This window comes from Delphinapterus leucas, chromosome 2 (genome assembly GCF_059928025.1).
Source record: "Delphinapterus leucas isolate spDelLeu-1000000601 "Yukka" chromosome 2, BTC_Dleu_Yukka2, whole genome shotgun sequence".
In the NCBI taxonomy this organism is placed as follows: Eukaryota; Metazoa; Chordata; class Mammalia; order Artiodactyla; family Monodontidae; genus Delphinapterus; species Delphinapterus leucas.
Window position 1 is genome coordinate 102898016 of NC_143130.1, and position 24010 is coordinate 102922025.

Genomic DNA, 24010 nt, shown 5'->3' on the forward strand with positions numbered 1-24010 from the left:
CTTGCTGTTGTCTAGCTAAGGTCTGCCGCTCCTGCTGTTTGCAGTTTGTCCTCTGGTTTCTCTTTAAGCTTGGCCAGACCCAGTAGTGCCTCCTAGCTACCTAAGAGCCTCAACTTCTTGCAGAGAGTCTTGCCTTGCTGGGGACCCTGATGTCTTCCTACAGACCTCATTTGAGCTCCAGACCAGTGCTGCCCTGAGCCTCCCCAGACACACACACTGACATACGTAGATACACACGGGCCAGGTGGCCCACTTAGCCCTCCGGCAAGCTTGCCGGCCAATGCCCTTAGCACTGTCAGTGTTTCTTCTGGATACACAGCCACCCCTGGGTACCTTCAGGGTATGCTGGAATCTGGGTCAGACCCCTGGGGGAACTCAGGCCCTCCCTTTAGGCCCACTTGAGCGTGCTGCCACTTCTACTTTGATGTGGCCGCCCCCTCCTCCAACATCAGCGTACAGAATATTCAGTCAACTCCTCAGACGTCTGCACCCACTCTTAGGTTTATTCAGCAGCACAGCCAGTCCTGGCAAATGTGGGCCTGAATTATTTTTTCTTTTTTTTCTTAATATTTTTATGTAAGACAAAAATGAACATCAAGAAAAAAAAATGAACATCAAGAGAGGCCTTAAAAGATGAGTGTGTGGGAGGAACAGGAGTGGGTTGTGACCTCAGAGACGGGGCCGATCTCTGGGGTGAAAGATGACTGGAAGGGGAGACGGGAAGAGGGCCCACCGGATGACAGATTAACAAAAGTGGCTGGAGGGAGGGCAGGGCTACTTATATATGAGAGTAGCTTTTCTTTCTCAATTAAATTTTTGAGAGTAGCTTTTCTTTCTCAATTAAATTTTTATCTTCTTCTTAGTGCCAACAAGATAACTTCCTCCTAGGAGCCCTGAGATATCTGGTCACTGCAGGCCAACTGGGCCAACACAGAGACAAGCCTCATTCTAGGGCTGGCAGCACCTCGACCACAGTCTCCTCCACTTTCCTGGCCAGTATCTCCACTCCTGCTCTGTCTCCTCTCAGGGCCCCCAGAGAAGTAGTCAATGTACAGGGCCTGCCCCTACCTTGCCCAGTCCTACCCTCACCCCGCCCCCCACCCCCGCAACAGGTTCAACATTGCAGGCTGTGTTTGGTGCCTGGCAGATCTCAAATAGAGCTTTGACTGTCTTCAATTTTAGGCTGTTTAAGCTGCCAGATGTCTGATTTCAAATATTTAAACCTCTTTTTTGACAAATAAATTGCACAAATACCAGAAGTATAAATGCCCAGTATTAGAAAGTATGTCTTTTCTCAAAATGTAACTTTAAATTTTATTAAAGTAACCAAATGTTCGTAAGTATTTCCAAATCTATAACTGCCTTTGTCTAAATATCCAAATAAGACAGTTCAGGCTATCATGGGAAGGTCAGAAAGGCCCTTCTCAGGGGCTCAAGTACGTCTCACTTGAAATGTCTGTTCCCACTAAATCTCGGTGTTACTAGCTCAGCATCTCATTGTTTGAAACCAGCACCCTGTCTCATCTGCGCTCAGCCACTTTGCTTCATTCCCCCAAAGCACTAATCACATAAGAATGCCTTAAATGCTAGATTTTATTAGTTTGGGGAACTCATTCATTCATTTAACAAATATGTATTAGGCATCTACTACAGACTAGGCCCTGTTTGGGCTTGGGATTCAGCAGCAAACAAGAGACAAAAATCTCTGCCCTCATGGAGCTTACATTCCAGGGTAAACACTCAGATAATACATACAATAAATAAGACATTATAGGGTATGTCTGATAACAGTAAATGCACAGAGATTAAAAAAAAAGCAAATAAAGGGGAAGTAGAGTGCTGGGAAGAAAGTTGATTTTTAAATAGAAGACTCAAGAAGGCTTCACTGTGAGGCCTTTACATTGAGCAAAGTCTTGAAGGAGGTGCTGGAGAGAGCCATGTCCCTACCTGGGGGAGGGACACCCCAGGCAGAGGGAGAAGCAAGTGCAGAGCCCCTGATGGAGGAAAAGCAGGAGGCTAGTAGGGCTGTGGCTGCAGCGGGAATGAATGCAGAGAAAGCCAAAATGTGATCAGAGGACTTGGAAGCTGATTGTGCAGGCCAGTAGGTCAGTATAACATTAGCTTTTACACAGGGTCAATTGGGAAGCTGTCGCAGGCTTTGGCGTAGAGGAGTGATTCTCACTTACATTTTAGATGGACCATCTGGCTCCTGGGTTGGGAAGAGACTAAAAGAGGCAAAGGTGAAAGCTGGATGACAAATTTGGAAGCTATTAGAATCACCCAGGTCAGAGCTGGTGGCTGGAACCACTGTCTCAGCAGGGTGATGGTGAGTTTATGGATATACACTGAAGGTCTGCCAGCAGGGTTTACTGATGAACCAAATGTAGATGTAAACGAATAAGAGGTTTTGGACCTGTGTGAATTCAAGGATGGGGCTGTCATTTACTGAGACTGGAGAGGAGAGTAGTAAAAACAATACAGCTCAGGAAAGGATGTCAAGCTGAATGTTAGGCAGGTGAATTTTTCCCTGGTTATGTTCCTCCAGAGTCCCAGCTTCTGGCCTTGTTGCGGGGCTCCTCTCTTTCCAGATTCTTTTTTCTCTGCCCTCTCACCCAGGGTTCCAACTGCCAACGTTGAGCTGCTAGACTAGAAACTCTAAGGTTCCTATTTTTTATTATGTGCCAATGAACAATCTAGTTCTTTCCTTATGATGAAAAAACTGAAGAAAGCAAGTTCTCAAATTGATTACAAGAAATGTCAGAGTCTGATTCCAAGCTTGCTGCAAGCCAAACCAAAGAATTCTCTCTTGGGAGAAACATTTATTGAAAAGAAGAAAAAGAAAAGGAAAAAGAGGAGGAGGAGAATGCAAAGGAGGAAGAAGAAGGAAGAAGAAGTTACAAGGAAGAAGACAAAGAGGAAGATGAATAAATACAAGTCTGGTTGAAGACTGTCAGCTTGACACTGTCTGTCGGTAGGTGGGTGGCTCACCAACCTTCCAGACGAGGTCCTCATTCGGTAATGTTAGTCCAGCATTACTTCCCATAAGAGGCCTAGTACCTTTTAGACTAAGTAAGAACAGTTTTGTCCACAGCAGGATTTGGGACCATGTTCTTTCTCACTTGTTTCCCTACTCTCTATCCACAACCAATAAACTCCAAGTTTTTTACGAGTGATGAGTTCTACCCTTTCACTACAATGCACAGAATGACAACCATTTCTTTGTGTCTAGCCATAATTCCCTTCTTCTATTATGTTATGCTCTAAAGGAAAGGTTTTCGCTGACACCGTATTACTGTATCACTTCTACACATGTTACTGTAATTGGCATCACTGCTCTCCAACCTGCTTTTTTACGCACAGAGCTCCACTGGCCGTGGGCTCTAGAACAGGAGTTTGGTCAAAGAAGTAATGAAAGTACCAACAGCTCAGAGAACCAATCTTGCTGGCATCGTTTTATTTAGACTTTCTATTAAAGAGAATTCTAACATGTACAAAAAGTAGGCAGACTTGTACGAGAACTTCCACATACTCATCACCAAGCTTCAACAATTATCAACTCAGGCTGATCATATTCATCTATGTTCACCCACTTCTCTTCCTCTTGTATTATTTTGAAGAAAATCCTAGACATCGTATCATTTAATCTGCAAATTTTTCACTATTTATTTCTAAGGTTAATTTTTTTTACAGATAAACTCAATACCATTGATACAATTTAAGAATTAACAATTCCTTAATATGATTAAATTTCCAGTAAGAATTCAAATTTTCAACTGCCTCATGAATATCATAATTTTATTTTATAGAGTTTGTTTGAATTGAGATCCAAATAGGTCTACATGGTGTGATTGATTGGTAAGTCTTTTAAGTGTTTTTTATAGGTTCCCCTTTCCCTTTCTCTCTCTCCCTCTCTCTCTCATTCTCACCTTGCAATTTCTTTGTTGGAGAAATCATCTGTGGTCCCGTAGAATTTCCCATGGTCTGGATATTACCACCCCTCCATGGTATAGTTTACCACGTACTGCCTATTAATTAGTGGATAGATCTAGACACTATCGGCTTGTTTTAAAATCACATGTGCAGTCTACTCTAGTACTATTTCCATTATGAAATGTTACTGTTTCTCACAGGTGTTGCATTTCACTTTCACGTTTTTCAAATCTTGCAACATTCTTTTAAGGTAAGAAATATTTGATAGTTTTATTCCAAAAGGACTAACCACTTAAATCGAATATTAAGAAAAAAATTATTATTTTAGAACAAAAAACTGATGAGAACTTTTAGCACAAAAGTTACATTCACACTGAGAATAAAAATTGTCCCAAACCTGGTCTAAGGCAGAACTTTTTACATGATATAATTCACAGCCTCCTCTGGGATGTAATAGGCATTGCTGTTAAAATGCTTCAGCAATTTTCTGATAAACCTAAATAAGATTAAGGACTTCTGGGAAGCCAGGGTTACCCATCCAGCTGACTGGCTAGCCTAATAATCTTTAGCCAGACATTATTTTTTCTTGTATTTGGCTTAACGATAATTAACCATTCACTTTTCTTATAAAATCCCTAAAGGGACTCTTGAATCAGCACACTTAAGGGTCTCATCCCTTGCGGCTAGCTTGAAATAAAGTTTTGGCCCAGTCTTTTAATCCATTTGTCCAAGAAGCTGTTTTAACATCATTTAGGAAGAAACATTGTATTTTTCTTTTTACTACTTTGTGTGGCAAAGAATTTTCATTGAAAGGTGTTAAATGTATATATAAGAGTCTTTAAATGTATGGAAAATTGGTTTCTTTGAAACTTCTGAGCACTTTGATTTGACTAATGGAGAGAAATTTCTACTTTAGATAACGTAATTCAAACTTAGCTGTTATCATGGAGAAAAAGATCTTCCTTCAGATTCTTTCTATAAGCAAATTGGTGCCTTGGAGTGGGTTCCAAGGGCCTTGAGAGAACATCTCTTGATAAGTGGAAACTGGTTTGACATCATGATTTAATTGTTGTATCAAATGTATCATGGATAATCTATGGACATTAATGAATTTAACAGGTGAAGGCTAAATTGGTAAGAAGTGCACTTTACATCTGCATTTTAAAAAATATATTAACTCAATGGAAAGTAATGATGAATGTTTGGGTAAAATTTTAAACTTGATCATAAGTAAATATTGAGTGAAAACATAATAAAAGGACAGGTTGTGTATACAAATATGTATTTTAGAAAATTATTTTTTATCATGTCTGTACAATAATTTTATTGACATTATCTGGAAACTTTTTTAGTAGCCAAGGAAAAATATACAAGTTTCCAAATGTATATATTACAACAGAGTTGAGCCCATACTTCTATACCTTTCAGAATGCTGGATTGTGTCAAATGGCTCGAGATGGCTTAAATTAGACCTGCAGACCTCAAGGTCTGAGCAGGGCCACCAAGGGTAGGTCGGGCCTCACCTGATCCTCAAGGGTTGACCAGCTAGAAGTCTGCATACAGGATTTATGCTGGTATGCAAAACAGCTTCCCCTTTCTGGGAGCCAGCCCAGATAATTTATACTGGCTCATCTGCTTTCATCAGCCTTGAGTCTACACCAAAAGAGAACAGGATTCCTGTATTAAGGAAATGACTCTAACGGCAATGGGGAATAATAACAACTATTTCACAGAATTTTTACAAGGATTAAAAGCAATAATGTATATAAAGTACTTAGCACAATGTTCAGTGGACACAGGAGGTACTTACTGTTTATTATTTTTAATACATTAAATTATTAATAAATGTATTAAATATTAATGAACATACTAAATTAATAATATTTATTAGATCCTTTTCTTTCCCGAAGTTGAGAGATCCACATGTGCTCAGGGTCAGGGATTATCAATGAAGAAAGCATGATGTAACCAAAATAGCTGTGTCTGCATAGTGCTTTATGATCTACAAAAAGCTTTACTGCATTATCGCACTTGAACCTCAGCTCACCCACAACCACCCAGAGTGTTCTGTGAGACAGGAATAAGTACATTCAGTTCACGCTCCCCGAGAACCTGGAGAAGAAGGCCGTGATGTCACAGCCACACTCCTAGTGGAGATCTGACTCTGCAGGTTCTGACTCTCAGCTATGTCACACCCACAGTCCAGGCCTCCCTCCACGTTGCACAGTCGCAAGATTCCAATGTGGGTGACTGAGTACGGGGATTCCCAGGACACCAGACTTCCAGTGCTAAAAATAGCAAAGTCCCAGGCAAACCAAGATGAGTCAGTCACCCTAATTCCAAGAGAAATGAACACCAAACTCTATAGACCAAGAGTGCAAAAAACATTTGCCATCAGAACCATAGGAAACATGCTGCTTAGCATACGTTGTAGAACTCCAAGGTTACATGGCATGAGAACTGTACATGTTGCTTGGTCTGGGAAGAGAGCTTCTCAGATCTCTCAGCTCTCCAAGGGAGGCCGGGAGCAGGCTACAAAACATTTCTCACCAGGGCTCCTGTCAAGGGGTCAGCATTGGTGTTAGCCCAACTCCATGGTTTAATTGCACTCTTTCTGAGGCTTGGCAGGTGTGTCTCAGCATGAACTGGGTGATCACCCAGCTCGGCCTTCCCCTCACAGAAGCAGGTGTCTACAGGAGGGCCAAGCAGACCTGCTACAGCTCCTTTAGAACAGCTGTAATGAGAAATTGTGTCACAATGTAAAGGAGGGGGAACCATCTCCAAACCTCTCCTTTTAGAGAAATCTAAAAACTCCCACTTGTCATAGAATTTAAAAACTTTATGCATTAAGAAACTGTGACATCCTTTCCTTTCAATGCTGTCCCTGACCCTTGTTTTAGAGCCTGTATCTGGAACTCATAGTATATCTGTCCGCCCCTTTTGGGTCTTGAATATATGAGTTCGCTGAACTATCTCCAGAAGAAATGCTGACTCATAAAGCTGCACAAGCTCAAAGGAGGCTATATCTAGGTGGGTCTCCTGCCACTCAACTCAGCAACATCTCAGTTCCTTTCTGGAGAATCTGCTTCTCTCTCCCAAGATCAAAAAACCCTGTTTTCAAATTCTCCATAAGGTCCGGGGGTGGGGGGACGGGGTGGGAAGAGGAGGGAGAAATCCCTCTAAGGCTTCCTATAATTACTAGACATGTCTCATAAAGAAGGTTGATCTCTAGTGTAAGAGAGTGGAGGAGAGGAGTTTGGTTTGTGGTTTGATATCCATTGTTGAAAGGAATACAACTAAAAAGGGCATCAAAGAAAGACCAGTTTTTTCATCAATGCAGCTACCAGGGGAGCAACTTCCACAAAATGTGGGAGGCTAAAGAGCTACGAGACAAATGTGCAAGCCAAAGACCCAGGGGGACCCTAAGGCCATAGGGAATCTTCTACTTACTATATTATTTGACTACTTTAGAAAAATAGCTATTCACAGAGGGAAAATGACTATATAAGCTTCTAAGAGAGTTCAGTGACATATTCCACTCACCACAGTGAAACCCTCTTATGGTCTAAAGAGGCAACCTTAGATGAGGATCAATTACCCAGTGTGCCAGACATCTTCAGCCCCAGCCCTCCAGATGCACCTTCCACCCTCCCCAACCTTCTCTGCCCCCTGAGAGGCTGACTTCCGCTCTTTGCATCCTTCCAGCTCCTTTCCCCTCTGCCTTCTGGTTGGATTCAGATAACAGGAGGTGCTTGCAAGAGATGGGCTGGAGATGTGAGGATGGGAGAAGAAGGAGGCAGAGTAAGGTCAGAGGTCTTTCCTTGCGTGACCGAGGGTGGGCAGTGGCTTCTTCCCTCAGCAGAAGTCCACAGCCCCCACCATGCTACAGATACAGATCTCTCTCAATGTTCTGGTAGCTTTTCCTTCCTCTGCCCCTAAAAGCCTATTGCTGGTGAAGATTCCTAGCTGTTACTAGCCCTGTGGATATCTCACCACCCTTTTTTGGTTTCCCTTAAACCCACCTACACACTTATAAATAGCCTCTTTGTTAAACTCCCCTAATAAGCCCCTCTGAATGTGCCTCTGTTTCTTGTTGGAACTTTGACTGACACTCTCAGCATATCGAGGATGGTGCTAGTCTGCATGGGGCAATGCAGCAAAATACAAAAGCCAACAGTAAGTGAGAGACAACACAGAGGTAAGCTAGGACTACCTTCCTCCTCTTTCCTACTTTCACCTATCAGCCAAGGAGTTCATACACTGAAAGGGGAGTTTGGTAATAAACAAGGGCTGTATGGAATTATTCTGAGATTTTGTCCCAGGTTCCTAAGTCCCTGGCCTGAATGACCAGAATGAAATGATCCAGAGGAGGTTTTCCAAGTAAGTTAAAAGGATCTTGCATAAATCATTTTGCTGATCCTGAAAAAGCTGGTTAACCCTCTCTTTTTCCAATAGAGCAGCACATGTGGGTTTCTCTCACTGTCTTAAACAAAATTGAGTGAGTGGGACAGTCAGACAAACTGAGAAGCCTGAAACCATCTGGGAAAAACGGAGACTTTCAGGGTCTGGGAAGAGTCAGAGATCCACACAGGAGGTCATCATGGCCAGAGGATGATTGTTTTAAGAAATGAGATGTGAGTCTAGGAAGTGGGGCTAAAACAAAATACCAGCCCAAAGGAGAAAGGACAAGGAAGACACAGTGTAGACTCCAGACGACTAGAGAACAGGTGTCTATCCAAGCAGGCACAGAGCAGGCAGTTAGCAAAGATCTTCACTAGAGGCAGTTAGTGGGGTCAGCGAAGGCACACAGCAGCTGATATCATTTCCCTGTACGGCACCCAGCCGTGGAAAACAAGAGGAAAATAGCTAAAGCTCATCCTAGTAGAGCCAACAGAGGACCAACTCAGAGATGGCATGGTGCTCCTCACTGACCCCATATTAAAGCCCACATTAGATCTCCATTCCTGAACAAGGAAAGCCCATAGGTGTGGGTTAGGAGCCCACTGCTAGAGCCAGAGGAATAGAAATAAAGCGAACACTGAAACAAAATTGATGTACCATAAATAAAGTTGGTGCTGAAATGTATTCTTCTACCCTGCCTAGATAAAAGGCCACAGGACAAATGATTTCTTTCAGCAAAATCTTCACAAAAAAGGAAAGTATTCTTTTTTTAAAAAAGTAATTTTTAATTTTATTTATTTATTGGCTGCATTGGGTCTTCGTTGCTGTGTGCAGGCTTTCTCTAGTTGCGGTGAGCAGGGGCTACTCTTGTTGTGGTGCGCGGGTTTCTCACTGCGGTGGCTTCTCTTGTTGCGGAGCACAGGCTCTAGGCACGTGGGCTTCAGTAGTTGCAGCACAGGGGCTCAGTAGCTGTGGCTTGCGGGCTCTAGAGTGCAAGCTCAGTAGTTGCGGTGCACGGGCTTAGTTGCTCCGCGGCATGTGGGATCTTCCCGGACCAGGGCTAGAACCTGTGTCCCCTGCATTGGCAGGCGGGTTCTTAACCACTGCGCCACCAGGGAAGTCCCAGGAAAGTATTCTTATCTTACTTTCAGCATTTGTTTAAGTAAAAGTACATAAGGCCCAATATTTCTCCAAATACGACATATCAGAGAGCAAAGTTAAGGAATGAAGCCCTGCTAGAAATCTGACCGGGTATTTTCTATGCAACTTACAGGTGCGAAATCAAGATTCTGAGTTCGTATTTTCCTCCTCATGTCAATTGGCTCTCCTTTACCCCCCCACAATTGGCAATCAAATATAGTTAGGATGGTGGTCAGTAGGCAGCTGAAGCTGAAGCAGCGAGCAGTTGAAGAAAATACGCATAAAACAGGTATGTGGCACATAATTAACAAGTCAGAAGTATTTACTAACTGAAGATAGAAGATAATATAGGCTCCTAAATGAGACATGAATTTTAGTCATGTTGGGAAGGAAGAACAAGAGCAAGAGACTTGAAGGATTTCACTCCTTAAAATGAAAGGAAATTTGGGAATTTGATCTTTCTCAGGAGTCTGACCTTGACCATCACAGCTACATCATCGTAAGGAGTTGAAACCTAACATAGCTACCTATTATGTATTGGCTTTGTATGAACACAGAGACAGTACTTCCACTGACCAAAAAACAATTCTTTTCTCATATCACATGAAGGATTCTCTTTCCTGGAATTCTGAATTCAAACATATATATGCTAGGGCTTCCCTGGTGGTGCAGTGGTTGGGAGTCCGCCTGCCGATGCAGGGGACACGGGTTCGAGCCCCGGTCCGGGATGATCCCACATGCCGCGGAGCGGCTGGGCCCATGAGCCATGTCCGCTGAGCCTGCGCGTCTGGAGCCTGTGCTCCGCAACGGGAGAGGCCACAACAGTGAGAGGCCCGCGTACCGCAAAAAAACAAACAAACAAACAAAAATATATATATATGCTAAATATATTTTATATATAATATATAAACATATATCATATAAATAAATGTATATCTATACATACATTTATAATATATAAAATGAATGCCTATATATCTACACTCATTTATATTCTATATATCTATATATCTGTACTAATTTTATATATCTATACCCATTCATTGAAGAGTAATTGGCTCTCATGTTCAAAGCCCTATGTTTGATGCTGGGAAGGCAGCAATGAATAAGATGTCTTCTCTATCACAATTTAATTGAAGAAGCTGACTGATACAATATATCAAATTAATATCTAATGTGGTAAGTGCTATCAGAGAATATAATTAATAATTAGTTACCCAGTGCCCACATAGTACCATATACATACATTTATTAAAGCTCATAACACATTATTCAAGACATGTGTCCTCACAGTCTCTCCCCCAGCCTCTCAAAGAAGAAGCTGGACTATAATACTTACCACAGCGCCCAACAAGTGTCTGGTGTTTTAATAAGAATTAAATAGATAATGCTATGCAAGTTCTCCGAAAAATATAAAATGTGACACAATACAGACAACTGTCATTGTTTATTCAATAGAGTTGAAAATAGAGAAACTGCGATTGACATATATACATTATTGATACTATGTATAAAATAGATAACTAATGAGAACCTACTGTATATAGCACAGGGAACTCTACTCAATGCTCTGTGGTGATCTAAATGGGAAGGAAATCTGAAAAAGAGGGGATATATTTATATGCACAGCTGATTCACTTTGCTGTACAGTAGAAACTAACACACATCGTAAAGCAACTAGATTCCAATAAGAATTTTAAATATAAATAAACCCATTAAAAGATAAAAAAGAGCCAACTCTTTTTTTCTTAAATAGTGTCACTGAGAAGGAGGTAAGTAGTATATTAACACGTCCAGGCAAAATGAATCAAAATGGAACAACGTCTGCTGGAGACCTGATGGTCAGATTTTAAATGATCACTCCCTTTGAAATCCAACCTCATACTCAGGAAAATGGTGAAATTTTCATTATCCTAATAATTGTGTTATGACTTAAAAAATTAAAGAAACCACCACATTCCAGCTTGCTTAATATTTCCACAGTGGATATAAATGGTAACACAGGTTTTACTGAGACTTTCCATTTGTTGAACACAGCAGGAAAGCTGGTGGCAGCTGAGCTCTGCCAATGAGAAACCAGTTTGGGTTAGACTGATGTGAAAATGAAACTACTAACTACTGTAGCGTATCAGAATGTGGTAAAGTGCTTTTAAATCCTAGCCTTAGTGATTTATTGAAAAGCAAGAAGTGACTTATTAGAAAGAAAGAAGTAAAGAAGAAGAGGAGTTAATGATGATGAAAGATAGAAGAAACGATTGTGAAACCAGCCAATTCCTCCCTTCAGTTTTTGCACCTGTGTTTTATTGCACTAAAAGGGAGAGCACAAAAGCCGAATTGACTTTCTTATTTTTTTCCTCCTTTTTTAAGCATAGGAGAAAGAGTGATGGTAAGATAGAAATAAGAAGGGAGAGTTGTGAGTAAAAATAAATGAATTGGTAAAGAGGAGCAAATAAAAGACAGAAATCTGAGAACTTAAAACATGGAGGGATAAAAGTAAGAAAATTGGCCAGGAAACAGACAGAATTCGTTCCTTTGTGCAACGTATTTTTGCCCCTCAAAATGGTGAAACAAGTACCTTGGTAAAGGTTTAATATTTTCTTTTTCTAATGTGTTAACACTCATCATCCTACCTCTTGTTCTAGAATGTTAAACACTAATCACCATTATCCCCTCCTTCCTACTCTATCCTTTCATATTTTAACTGTTTTTTTAGGCAAGAATTTCAAGATCATATAGCCTAAAGTTTGGAGCAACTGGGTTGGGATTACTTTTTTCCAGAACAATAACACCAATTCTATGTGGTGAGACAAATCATGAAAAATTAACAGTGGCCCAAACTGTTGGAGTCCAAGCCATCCAAGGATTTTAGAAATGGTCGACTTGTAAGCATCATCTCTAAAGCTGGGATAAATATATCTGTAGGTTACAGAACCTTTGTAAGAATGAAATGAGTTAACATTTATAAAGGCACTAGCCGAGGTTAGGCAATCGCAAGAGCTCAATAGTTGGATTTTGATTCAGTTTAAAGTAAGGATTTGTGCTTGAATTGTTTCAATAACTGTAGCATCAAAAACTTAAAGGGAAATGCTTGTTTTTGATATTTTCTTATCCTTTAACACCTTTGAGATGTAAAATCTACAAAATAAAAACTACTCCTATAGAGGTGCTCAAAGAAGGAGTGATGGGAACTTTCCCCTAATGAAAACCTGGTCCAAGATTTCCTCCTTTTTCAAAGGAAAACCTGTCCTTACGCTCATTTTCTGACATCATGACTTCATAATCCTTCCTGTCCAGAAATGATCTGGACAAAATGATTACATTTTGTAACATTCTTTTAAACAGCACAGGCATGACGGCAGCTCTCCAACTTTCTCCCAGTTTCCCTCTAAGCAGGTAGATAGCATAGGCAGATGTTTGCACACCTAGCTGTCTTGCTAGAGGAGTACTATAAAAATAAATGCACGATTGGCAAGTTCCTCACAGGAAAGGGTAAAATACGTGCCAAGTAATTTAATTTTAAAAGTGACTTTAAGACAGGCAATCAGGAGCTGCTTTGTGGGAAACTCAGGGAAGGCTGAGGATTGTGGTGAAGGCACAGATCCTGTACCACCCCAAACTTAGTGGGGTTGACCCCTGCAAGCAAAAGCTTGTAAGCCCTTTGTAGAACAATATCTTATTTTCGGGCCTCTGACTGCCAGTCCTCGCTCTGGTTAATATCATCAACGGAATCCTTTCCTGACAGAATGCAATTTAGGATCTATTAAATATGATTACTTGGCCTTGAAAATGATGGATATTGGACAGAATTATAGAATCACTTTACAAAAGAAAGGTCTCTTTTACATCCTTTCTTGTGGAGCCTAAAATGAAGCCTGGGGAAATCCCTCAGTGGGGTTGTGGCATTTACAGGTTAGGTTTATGAAAAAGGGAATTGATATTCATATTAAAAACTGTAAAAATTAAGCAAGGTGAACATAGTGAGTATGCAGACAGCTGTGATGTGTGTCTGAAGGGTGAGTGGCATGTTGCCCAACTGATTTACTTGCTTTAATTATATTAGTAATGTGAAAGTTGACATGATTTGAAACAAGCTCTTTGGGTTTTTCATTCAAATACTAGTCCCCAGTCACTACTTTTTACCGTCCTCCCAACTTCCGATTACTTCATTGCTGGGTTTGCTTTGGAGGTGGCCTATGCTTGAGTTTTCAACTACATTTTGTTCTTGGTTATAAAAGTAATATATGGTCACTGATAAAATTACAAAACATAAAAAATTGCAAAACAGAAATTAAAATCACTAATAATTCTCCCATCAAGAGATTACCATTAACATTTTGCTGTATACCGACTAGACTTTTCTTTTATACATGTATATATCTGTATTATTTTTATTATTTAATTGATATAATGTCATATATACTATTTTCTAAAATTTTAAACAATATTTAACATTATCATACTCCCATATTTTTAAGTATTATTCTATTATGAGATATTTGACAGTATATGAGATATTTGGTGGTTATAAACTGTTCATTGTATGTATGTACCATCAATTTTTAAACTGATGTGCAATTGAGGAGAATTCAGAATATTTATATTTCTTAACCATAATCAGATAACTCTTTGCACACATCCCTAGTTACTTCCTTAGGACACATTTCCAGAAAAATCACTACATCCAAAAGTTTTCAAAATATCCAGCCTTTTACCTGTAGTTGAATTGCAAATTTCTCCTATCATTCAAAGACTACATTACGTATTTTTTTACGACTTCTTCTTACTGTTTATCTTACAAGGACCAAAACAATGGAAGTAGCACATAGAATTGAAATTACCACCATTGCACTTCTGGTTGGCGGTGAATTTTGTGTTAGGGATAAGAGGGGGAGCAGTATTAGAATTCTAAATTATCTCAAAAAATGATGAAGCAGGAAGGGGGAATGGGGAGTTGTAGTTTAATGGGTACAGAGTTTCAGTTTTGCAAGATGAAAAGAGTTCTGGAGATGGATGGTGGTGATGGTTGTGCAATAATATGAATGTACTTAATACAACTGAACTGTATACTTCGAAATGGTTAAAAGAGTAAAGTTTACGTTAAATGTATTTTACCACAAAAAAAAATAGGGAAAAAATGAGGAAGCAAATGGGAAAAAAATCTCTACTACTTGTTTTGCAGAGGAGCACATCTGGGAAAAAGAAATAAGTTCCCTGTATTCCATGATGTTATGGTAGAAGAAGCCATAATCATAACAAACATTTATATGGTGCTTTACAGTTTACAAGTGCTTTTGTACATGTAATTTCATTGCCACAACAGCCTTGTGAAATACCTGATTATCCTCATTTTGTATATGAGAACTCTGAGACTAATGTAAAATAACTGCCCAAGATGGTATGGCTGGCAAAGAGTGGAAGAAATACATCATTCCAGGGCCCCAATTCCTTGCCCAATCTCTCTCCTATGAAACATACTACCAAGACGGCAGTGAAGCTCTTGAGCCGGCAAAACCACTAAGTGTTTTCACTTGACAAGTCAAATGTTTCATATATAAACTGAAAAGAGCAAATATTTAAATTGCACTTAAAGAAGAACTTTAGCTTAGGAAAACAACTTATTTTTGTAAGAGCTTTAGAAAGTTTAATGAAATATTAATTTTATTAATATCAATAACAATACTCCACTGTTTGATTCCTTATTTTGTGTTTTTTGCACTTTCAAATATTGATGTAATTTTTAAAATTTTCCCTCTATAATAAATGTATCATTCTAAAGGGGGAAACATGCAACGTGACCAGTTATCAGTGTGGCCAGACAAAGTCGTGAAGAGGAAAATTGAGAAATTGACAACAATTTAGCCCTTTTTTACTACCTCTTATCCTGTTAAAATACAAACAGAAAAGTTACATATTTCCAAATTAAATATTTGCATAAATGTAGATTTTTCCCTTGTTCCTCAAGTTTTCTTTGTCTTTTTTTTTTTTTGTGGTACGCGGGCCTCTCACTGTTGTGGCCTCTCCCGTTGCGGAGCACAGGCTCCCGACAAGCAGGCTCAGCGGCCATGGCTCACGGGCCCAGCCGCTCCGCGGCATGTGGGATCTTCCCGGACCCGGGCACGAACCCGTGTCCCCTGCATCGGCAGGCGGACTCTCAACCACTGCGCCACCAGGGAAGCCCTCTTTGTCTATTTTTGGATGCAGGATCTGATCAAAGATTAAAAATTGTTATTGGCTCTTATTTCTGTTCAATATCATCTTGATTTGTAATAGATGATTTCTCTGACTTTTCAATATCTCTTAGAGTTTTGTGTTTAGATGATTTCCAGATAATTTAATCTGACAAGCAGATGTTTTTGGTAAACAGAAATCTGTTCTGTGAGATTTATTTTGTCTGTCAGCCCATTTATCTTTGGAATTACAAGCATCATAGGTATCATGAACATTTCTTGTTCTCATATACTAACCACACGCATTCAATACCCATTATTATGGACCTGCTATGTGCCCAGTACTGCAAAAATAAAGACACAGTCCCATGAACTCACACCATATTAATAGAGAAACTAACACATACACAAATTATTAGAATGAAATGGAATAAGTGTAATACTAGAACTATGTGCACATACTCTGGGGGTCATAAAAGTATTATTTTTGCCTCTGTAAGAAAAAGCTTCACAGAAGAAGAATCATCTGAGTTGGAACTAAAAGGATGAAAAGGTTTTCATAAGGAAAGGGATGGGAAGGTTTATACATATATATTACTTTGTCCCTTGCCTAATGATTAGATGTTTTTCTTCAGTTAATAGTCTGGAGCCACATGCTATCTGACACTCTGACTGTAACATTAAAAACATCTTTAGGTTTCATAGCCAGTTCAGCACTTTTTTGTACAGTCTGCATTCTTTTTAGATTACTAAACTGTCTATCATTTTCCACTGTGCCTGCCATTGAGTGGATTGATAACAATTTATTGTTGCTCAATAAATATTAAGCTTAACCATTAACTTCTTAATTCATTTACCACTGCACTGGTAGTGTCAGGATGCCCAGCTCCAGGGGATGCCATTCACATGAACACTATGGGGGTTGGGCAGTCTTCACATCTGTTTGATCTGAGGCATTTATCTCCATTTTCCTTGTACACAATTCTATTTTAACTACTGCATTTTCCTTTCCAGTTGAACTTCACTTACAGTAGAATTTTAAGAAAACAAAAATTGCTGCCGATTATTTATGCTGGTCACTTCTCCAGCTAATTTGATTAAACAGAATTTCTAGAACAGTAGTAATGACTTTCTAAGATACTGTATCATCACTTGTCCTAATCTCTTACTGGTATTGAGGTAACATGGATCACTGGACAATGTAATCTCCATTGCGTAGTTGATATGGATGGTTTCTGGTCAACCGATATATACCAGATTTATTCAGAAATCATACCAGCTTTGAGATTCCTGCTCAACTATGCTGAGTATTCTCTTTTAACCATTAACTGAATTTTGAAAAGGAATTTGATGTATGTCTAACTTCTTTTTGATGGTTAGTCAGGTCATAAATGGTCTATTGTCTAGAATCCTGAATGGCATTTACCTTACTTGTTTTTGCTAATAAATATTTCAGGTTATTTTAACGTATAGCTGGGTTTTTTTGCATATTTGAAACAAATGGATAATAGACCAGTACTTAGACGGTTCCTCTGTACAACCTTACTTCATTTTACAAAGTTTTATTTTAAATCTTCTTTATACCATTAGATTCCTTTAACTTTGATATGTCTGCCAGGCAAGGGCTTTAAACAATAGCATTTTCCCTGCTTCAGATTCTTACCCATCAGAGGCCATGGGCTTTTTCTAAGAAAAAGAAATTCATGTGAATAGAGTGGTTTGAACACTCAATATCTGCTTATAAGAATGAGTTCTGTAGGACTTTCCAGCTCTAGGATTCTGTTTGTATAATGGCAGAGTGGAAACAACACATCGTTGTTGTGCGAATGTTACCTGTATTACATCAAGGAGGAAAACATCAAATTCATCCTGAATCAAATTGAACAGTTCAAAGAATTTTGACAGAGGTGAAAACTTAGTCAATTACTTGAATTGAGAATTATAATTTTCAGTGTTTAGACATCATTGAAATATTTTGCTATGTGGCACATTAGCGCTGAGGTGTCTGTGCAAAGGCACATGTGATCACCCCACTGTAATACCTCTGCGTGGGGTCTCTCACACAGTGACCCGTCCCCTGCAGAAACAGGAGGTCAAGAAACCAGTGATTCTTCCATGAGTACAGACAGAGGAAAACAGATTTTTCTGTCAATGGGTCAGCCTCTTTCCAATTTTTGGAGGAGAATTTCTCTGCAGGTTATTTAGGAACAAATCAAGCACTTGGTCAATGCAAAATCAAATCTATCAGTTAATTATTTTTTTTAAGTCAGTAAAGGAGTGGCTTTTTTCCTGCACCCAGGAAAATATGTCTGTTTTCTTATAATTTATATGCAGTTGCATGGAGTTGCCTAGAGCGTTTCATTAGCAACACATACAGTTATGTTTTAACACTACACGGCCAATAACCCACCTAATACAATCTTATTCTCTTTCTAAGCAAATCTGGGAATGAACAATAAAAATAATAATTTCTAAAAAAAAACTATTGACATCAGGGTGATGATTAGCTCATAGCCATAGCCTCTTCCACACCTCTCAGTAAATGCCAAATCTCACCTCAGTAGCCTTTTCTTTTCAAATGTTTCTCTAATGTTGTATTGACTTATATTAAATCTCTTATCTAATAATAACAAAAGCTAACTCTTTTTGAGCAATCAATATATATTGTCCCAGACACATAAGTATATTATCTCATTTAATCCTCACTACAACTCTATGAGGTGGGTCCATTTTAAACATGAGTAAATTTACATTGAGGCACAAAGTAGCTGAGTGACAGCTTGAGGTTGCATAACCAATAAGTACAGAGAGTGTGTTAAAAGTCAGATTGTCTGAGGGATGACTGATACTCAGCAAGGGAAAAAAATGCTAGTCTTATAAAACAGAACATTAAACAGTTTTCCTTCTGCCATGTGAGGATCATAATGGAATTTTTCCTAAAAGATTATTTTAGAAAGCAGGAGATGCACCATAAAATTATACTTGCTAAATTTGGGAGAAAAAATTCCCCCAGGCAGTGACCTTTTATTACTAAGATTGGATTTGGAAGCCAATTTTTATAGCTCAGTTAAAAACTGCTAAACCCAGGCAACTTATATAATAGAAATGCTGACATGACCTTAATTCCAGAGGTGCAAAGGGTATAACTGAATTTAAGAACAATGTATCTCCTCCATTAAGTCATTAAATAGATTGTAATAATCTGACACATTTGGTAAGTACTACATGAAAGTGGTTAACGATGGTATGCAAATAAAATGAGCTTGCACTATTAGCTACTGTATTTTGCTTGTGTTTGCCAAATATTACATTAAATTGCAATACATTTAGAAAATATTATGGCAATATATTTTAAGTGTTCCTGAACATGATGCCAACACAGAGACAGGAAATGTTAGAATATACAGGATATTGCCAAGTGCCTATGTGTAATTTAGATAAGTTATATTTACTGTTCGTAGAATTAAACTTAATCAGAAATACATTCTTTTGACCCAAACTTCCGGAGTTGCCCCAGTGGTGTAGTGCACCTGGCTCAAGAGCATATATATAACAATGGCAACTAAATGCCAAAATCAGAACATTCTTCCACACAGATGTATATTTGGCATTGTTGAGGAAAAAATCCAGATGTTTGGCATCATGCAACTAAATGCATAAATCCAAGTGAAATCATGAGTTAAACACACATTCAGGGAATTTAATCAATATAGACAACTAGTTGGGCTCATTCTAAATCAAACAAAACAAAGCCAAAACCCCTCTCTTCTTTCTTAAAGGCAGGGCTAGAGACCTAGATTTTCAATTTATATTGTCGAAAATCTTCATTTAATCTGTTTCTAGGACCAATAATGAAGTGTACTAATAATTTCAGTGCAACAGAGAATCCAGTAGTGCAAAACATAATTCCAACAATAATTTTAACCAGATCTTCTGTTTGTTTTATTTCCTTACATAAATCTAAATAACAAATAAGAGTTAATAAATAAAAATATATCTAATAGATTTTCTAGGTAACAATTGCTCACAATAACTGCAAATATTTTCAAATGTTTTATTTTAGGTTTATATATGGACAGCAAGTCAGGGATATGAATATGTATGTTTATGTAAGAGATACAGTGGTTGAGAATCTGCCTGCCAATGCAGGGGACACGGGTTCGAGCCCTGGTCTGGGAATATCCCACATGCCACGGAGCAACTGGGCCCGCGAGCCACAACTACTGAGCCTGCGCGTCTGGAGCCTGTGCTCCGCAACAAGAGAGGCCGCAACAGTGAGAGGCCTGTGTACCACGATGAAGAGTGGCCCCCGCTCGCCGCAACTAGAGAAAGCCCTCGCACAGAAACAAAGACCCAACACAGCCAAAAATAAATAAATAAATTTATAAAAACAAGAGAGAGATATAATAGCAATGTAAAAATTGAAAATGTCATTAATCACTGCCATAGTGAAATAGATAAAAAAAAAAATCAAGGGTTTAAATTGCATATAATTGACTCAGTGTGACAGATGATTGCAAAAATGGCTCCAATTTTCCCCACTTTTTACAATGTGTTTATACAGCTCCTCCCATCACAATGTGACATTTATTTGTCCCACACTCCTACCCCTTGAATTAAGCTGTCTTGCAACTTGTTTTGGCCTCTAGAATGTGGTGAATGTGATGAGGTGCCATATTTAGCTGAGCTCTTAAGAGGTGTTATGCACACTCACCCCCTGTCTTGCTCTTCTTCCTCTTCTCCACAACTCTGGCCTGGCCTGCTGAATAATGAGAGACTATGTGAAAGAGAGCCAAATTGTCCCAGCTGGGGCCCTCCTAGACCAGCCAGCCAGCCTCCAGATGACCCACCAGCTGATCACAGATGCACAAGCAAGCCCAAGAAGAGCTGAACCTGGCACAGACCAGCAGAACCCTCCCAGATGATTTGTAAGCTTATGAGAAACAATAAATGGTTGTTTTAAGCCAATAAGTTTTGAGGTAGTTTCTTATGCAGCAATAGATAACTGATACAATCAGCATCAGACAATATTTTTATAGCAAAATATTGCAAATACCATGGTTTTCTCCAAATATTAATGATCCTTGAACTTATATACATTTAACATTTTTTAATGCACTGTCACAGACTTGGCTTGTGTGATTGGAAAGACAAATATGATTATCCTCATTCTCAAGATGAGAAAACTGAGACACAGAAAAATTAAATCATGCAGCCAGCTATTGAGGAAAGGAGTGAGGGTAAGATAAAGAGTAGAAGACAGTTGTTTTCTCTCTAAATCCGTATCAATTTCCAATAATCCTTATGATCTTAACTGGCTTCATTATGATTTTGACTTAAGGATTAAAAAGTATCAGCAGTCTGGTACCCCAGCTAATGTGGCAAGTTCTATCTTCACCATTAGGAAGACTAGGGTATCACAGACTCCAATAAATCCACTAAAACAAAAAATGAGAAACAAAAAACAAAAACCTACACATAATTTAATGTTAACTGTTGTTGTTTTTGTTTTTGAATGTCTTAGAATTCCATGGTGTTTACCTTTCCTTCAGAAGAAAAAGGAGCAGGAGGAAAATTCACCCCTCTTACTTTGGTGTCAATCTTGGGATTATTTAATAAACCAATTAAATTAAAGATTCAGAATGTACCAACCTTTATACTGAGATAACCACTGAGCGATCAATGATAATTAAAAAAATCAATTGGGGCTTCCCTGGTGGCACAGTGGTTGAGAGTCCACCTGCCGATGCAGGGGACACGGGTTCGTGCCCCGGTCCGGGAAGATCCCACATGCCGTGGAGCGGCTGGGCCCGTGAGCCGTGGCCGCTGAGCCTGCGCGTCCGGAGCCTGTGCTCCGCAACGGGAGAGGCCACGACAGTGAGAGGCCCCCGTACCGCAAAAAAGGAAGAAAGAAAAATTAAAAAAATCAATTGGTCTTCTGTAGTAATTAAATTTGTCCACTTAGATATAACTGATATTGTTCACAACTAATTATCCAAGTACAGGCTCTGAGGGACTTTTAGAGACTAAAGGATTGAGCCAAAGATTCTTCCTAATTTGAAATTGGACTGAACGCCATGTTTTCTCAAAAACCGATTAAGTCTTCCCTAGAAACAGTACTGAACAAACTCAAATACAGTCAGGAAATCAGTATTTCATTAGGAGCAGTTTAGCATACTCTCCAGTACTCTCTGTGTAGCCACGGGCTAATCACTTAACCCCTGTGTTTTAGTGCCCTCATCCATAAAACCGAGATAATAACAGTATCTACCTCATGGAGTTGTTGTAAGCATTAAACTATGAGTAGTAAAGTGTTTAGAACAGTAAGCACTGTGTTAACATCATTATTAAGTTCTCTTGGAACTTTTTTTAAGAAAGAATCGTAAGATAGTCACCAAGCACAAGTTTATTCCACTGCTTTATTCTCACTTGCACCTAATTCCTGTAGGCATTTTACATTCAAGGATTACTACGGCCCTTTCCCATATTACAAGATTCAGTTGTTCTTCTTGGGATAAAAGATAGCTAAAATAGGAAAATGGGAAGTTCACATTTGCTGTGTGCCATATCTGATTACAAGTTATTAAGCCAATCCTCCCTTGCCTCTCATCAGCAATTTATTTCCCAGCACCAGCAGGAAGGAATAACAATAAAACACAGGATGATCTTATCACTGATGCTTAGCATTTGTATATTCACTTAAAAAGGTGGCAGAGCAATTTACTGCAGCCGTCAGGTGGCCTAAATGACATGTTAGCAAGTTATATAGATTTGCTATTACCTATTTATTCTGATATTCAATGCAAAAATGTCAGGGAGATCCCTACTTAAGTACACTAAATTACCGACTCCTGGGGCTGGGAAGTACACTGAGAAGCTATTAGTTATTGAACCCATCCCTCAGATAAGAATCTATGGCTCGTATAGATGCAAACCTTTCCAAATTCTAGAGAAAGCTATTAAACTATCTTCTACATTATGATCCCCACTCTTCCAGGAAATTCTTTTCAAGATATTCTGACTTCAGCTTAGGTACACGTGCATTTGTTCTATCATTTGATGCAATGAAAACAGCTGGTGAGCCATCTGATCCCCGCAGTATTTCCTTGAATTCTCTCCTTCATCCCAGCCCTGTATTTCCCAGTACCAGCAAGACAGTTTTATCTGAATGTCATCCTCTTATCCTATAAACTGTCTTCTCACGTCAGATTAAATTTAAAATATCCTGTGCACTCTGATTCTGAAAATGCAGGAATCATGACTTGAGCTTTGAAGTCCAGATATGCCTTCTCCAACCTTCTGAAATACCCATCAGTCATATAAGGGTTAAGGAAAAAGAACAGCCCCAAGGTCAGACCCTTCTCTATTGTTACTGCCAATAGTGGGTTAAACTATCTGGCCAAGGATCAGAACTTGAGCCAGAAGTCCAGCAACAACAGGTCATAATAGCACAGTTCATGGCACATTGTAGCTCCTAAGTAAATGTAGAACTGAAAACAAGTAGATGTATGAATGAAATATAATAAAAAGCTCTTGGATTTCAAAATATATTTCTTAATTAAGAAATTCTGGCATTAAACAACCTGACATTTCATGTAAGGAAAAACCAGATTTTGATTTTTGATGATATTAAGAAGGCTTTATAAAGCATCAGTTTCAAAATGGCAGACTGAGCACATGTAATCTACCTCCATTTCTTTCCAATGTCATTAAAATTCCTATTTATTAATACACATTGGGCTAGAAAACAAGAAAAAGGTCCAGTATCAGACTACAAAGTTTCAAGAAATATTACAGGAAAAATTATATATATATATACTTTTTGTGTGTGTAATTATACACAAACAATTATATATCTGGTGAAATCTGAGTAAGCTCTATGGATTGGACTGATGTCATTTTTTTGGTTTTGATATTGAAGGGGATCAGAATATGCCATCTCAAAATATGTCATTTTGGCAAACTGATTATTTTGAAGTGAAGGCACTTGAGAAAAAACAGATGAATGAAGGGCACTCTGACTTCTCGCTTTCTGCCTAAAAGCAAGTTATAAATTTTCCCATGAGAAAGGTGCCGTCCCTATACAAGGAAGAGAAGAACATTCTATCACCAGAGATGAGGAACTGACCTGCACAAACAAACCTACTAAGATAACACTTATCTTCCACTGGTTTCCCCCATCTATTTCCTAGTCACTTTCCCATAATTTACCACCCCTAGAAGCTTAATGCCCTTTTCTTTTGTCTTGTAACTTTTTCACAAGTTTATCATTATTTGTTAAAATGATATATAAATTCTCAGGTACATCCCTTTCTTTGAGTTTTCATTTTTTTCTTTTCATTGAATCTATTAAACAAGAACAGCCTGCTGTG

The 24010-nt window shown here is 38.9% G+C and overlaps 1 long non-coding RNA gene across 3 annotated transcripts in view; it reads right to left on the reverse strand.

Annotated features, from left to right (window-relative positions):
* LOC111181776 (uncharacterized) overlaps positions 1-24010 on the reverse strand; it is a 146287-nt gene that overhangs the window by 91171 nt on the left and 31106 nt on the right. Inside the window, exon 3 of one of the 3 annotated variants that reach the window (XR_002646597.2) lies at positions 20353-20400. The exons of the other annotated variants lie outside the window; for them this stretch is intronic. This is a non-coding gene — a long non-coding RNA (uncharacterized LOC111181776). The remainder of the gene's footprint in view (positions 1-20352; positions 20401-24010) is intronic. 3 annotated transcript variants of the gene reach the window in all.